Source organism: Neofelis nebulosa, chromosome 8, assembly GCF_028018385.1.
Source record: "Neofelis nebulosa isolate mNeoNeb1 chromosome 8, mNeoNeb1.pri, whole genome shotgun sequence".
Lineage (NCBI taxonomy): Eukaryota > Metazoa > Chordata > Mammalia > Carnivora > Felidae > Neofelis > Neofelis nebulosa.
The window spans coordinates 10,196,723-10,199,479 of record NC_080789.1 but is presented as its reverse complement, the minus strand read 5'-3'; the positions used below and the strand labels follow the sequence as shown (position 1 = coordinate 10,199,479).

General features: G+C 59.5%; 1 long non-coding RNA gene across 1 annotated transcript; it reads right to left on the bottom strand.

Annotated features, from left to right (window-relative positions):
- Nucleotides 1-777: 777 nt before the first annotated feature.
- LOC131483930 (uncharacterized) lies at nucleotides 778-2,538 on the bottom strand. Its single transcript, XR_009247939.1, has 2 exons — nucleotides 2,215-2,538; nucleotides 778-1,368 (listed from the first exon to the last, which is right to left on the bottom strand). It is a non-coding gene; the product is annotated as an uncharacterized LOC131483930 (long non-coding RNA).
- Nucleotides 2,539-2,757: the final 219 nt, after the last annotated feature.

Below are 2,757 nucleotides of genomic sequence, written 5' to 3'. Positions count from 1 at the left end.
TTCCCAGCACCTGACACACGGGGGTGTGCTCTCTATCACCTTTATCACAACTACTATTTATTGAGCATTCACGGGGCGCCTGGGTGGCGCAGTCGGTTAAGCGTCCGACTTCAGCCAGGTCACGATCTCGCGGTCCGTGAGTTCGAGCCCCGCGTCAGGCTCTGGGCCGATGGCTCGGAGCCTGGAGCCTGTTTCCGATTCTGTGTCTCCCTCTCTCTCTGCCCCTCCCCCGTTCATGCTCTGTCTCTCTCTGTCCCAAAATAAATAAAAAACGTTGAAAAAAAAAATTATTGAGCATTCACTCGGAGCCAGCAATGCACTAACCTCTTTGTCATCCCAGCAAGCAGCAGTGACTGCCATTTGACAGATGAGGAAACTGAGGCGCAGAGAGGCCAAGGTCACACCAGAGCAGCCTGGCACACAGGATGTTTGTGACATGAACCCGGGACCCATGCCAGCCCAAAGGGGACTAGGAAAATCGGGCAGCAAGAGAAAATGCTTCCGACTTCGCACAGCCTCTCTTGTAGGGGTGGTGACATTCAGGGCATCAGTGGCCATCAGCAAGGCCGTTTCTCGGATGCCATCTGGGGTGTGTGTGTATAAATCAGGGATGTGGCTGGTGATGATTTACAGGTTGCCGCGAAAAGAGCCTGAGTGGAGACACATACGTGTACACACACACACACACACACACACACACACACCCCTGTCCCTCCCATGTAGGTGAGGCCGAGTCCCACTTCTAATTTACCTAGCTGAAACGAACAAACAAGCAAATGAAAGCAGGCCAAAGAGAAGGATTTACTGCCAGTTTCCTTGGAGTTCCTAGGAACATGGGTCAGATTCTCTACAAAATCCCAGGCTGCGGCCAGCTACCCTGGAGGGCTGCCATTGGGAAAGAGAGGTTCACTGCAGGTGGGGAGCTAGGGAGGCAGGGTCCAGGGTTTCCTCAGAGAGGCTTTGATGAGAGGGAGGAGAGGAGAAAGCAAGAGGCTGGGCCGTGCCAGCCTCGGAGCTACAGTGACTGGGTACAACTTCAAAGGGGCCGCCCCTTCATCATGGGTGCTTTGAAGATGCTGAGATGAAAAGCTGGGAGGTGTGATTACCTCCGGTGCTATTCTCCCCCGGGACCTGCAGGAGGCCAGGTTACAGTCCCCGGGGAGCCTCCTTGTGCCCCAGGGCTGGGCCCTCCACTCTGCTCACCCGGGGAAGCCGGCTGGGCTGCTCCCCTGTCCCGACAGCCTCTCCTGTAGGGGCAGCACAGCCTGGGTGAAGCCAGGCCCCGAAGGGCAGCTTCCTGAACCTCAGGAGGCTGTGGGGGCTGCGGCCTCACGCAGTTGGGAGGGCACAGAAGCTGCTGGAGAGAGGCTGAAAGAAGAGGAGGCGGGGAGGGGCCGGAGGGAGAGGAGGAGGGGAGGGGACAGGTGTCACCACGGCAACATCGATCGTGCGCACCAGACCCCTTCTCCCCCACGGCAGGGTCACGGCCCCAGAGAAGTGTGGCGTGAGTAAGAGAGTCGTACAGGCTGGGGATCGGGCCGGGCGAGGCGGGAGCTCGGAATGTGTTCATCCCTCGGACTGACCGGCGCGTTTCTGCCGGCGCTTGTGTGGTGCGCTCTGGGAGGGAGGATGTGACGCAGGGCTCGGCGTTCTTAGCTCCAACCCTGCCCACATCTGTTTCTCAACTAGGGCATGGCTGGAGGAGCGGCAGAGGGCGAGAGGATCTTGGAGTAGAAGGCTCTTCCCTTCGCTAAAGCCCTGCCGGAGTGGCCTCCCCGCCCCCCTGGAGCTGGCCACAGGGGTCCGCCGGGTCCACTCCCCGTGGGAGGCCCTGGGTTGTAGGTAGGAATGCAGACGGGAGGCCACCGTCTAGGAAGGAGCAGCGCAGTGACACCAGGGGCTTGTGTTTTTGCGGGTGACCAGCCACACAGGGGAAGTGACCGAACCGAGTCCGGTGGAGGCCCTGCCCCTCCTTTTGTCCCAGACCAGGTTCTCCCTCTGTCCCCTCCTCTCCCCGCTCCTCTAAACCTTCTGCAGCCCGTCACCGGCGCCCCCCCCCCGCCCCCCGCCCAAGGGTTCTTCGGCCTCCAAACAGGTGCACAAGTCTCTGACCCTCAAAACCCACCGGAGGAGTTGCTGGGCCCAGGCCTTCCTCCTCCCGTGGGGGCTCCTGCGCGCACGGCCTCCTCCCACCTCCTGGAGTCAGAAGATCACCTGTTGATGGAATCCGGAAGGGTGGCGTCCTGTGTCTGTACGGGAGTGGGGGACACTGTATGGGAAGGGGCTGGAGGGAGCCCGCTGCAGTCCTGACAGTCGCCTACAATTCATCAGGTGGTGATTTCACAGGTGTGTAGACAGGTGAAGAACAATGGAGCTGTAAACTTAAGATACGTGCATTGTTTTCTAAATTATATTCCTTTTTTAAGGAACTCAAAATGGTCAGCCAGAAGCTCTCTTTTTCGGCAGCCTCACCCATTCAACTGCTCTTTCGCGGCTGGCTGCTGGCCACGCCCTCCTTTCTGATGCCCCGCCCCCAGCTCTGCTCCCCCCCCCCCCCCCCCCCCCCCAACCTCGCTGGCCGCCTCCCCGCCCGGGTTTGGAACTCTCAGAACGCCCTTCTCCAGCTCCACCTGCTTTCAAGCTTTCTGTCGGTGTTCCTGCTGTGCTCTCAGGCGTCCAAGCAGGCAACCTCACAGCCTCCTGACTCCTCTCTCTCTCTCAGCGAGCTAAAAACAGACCGTGTTCTGAAACGGTTCA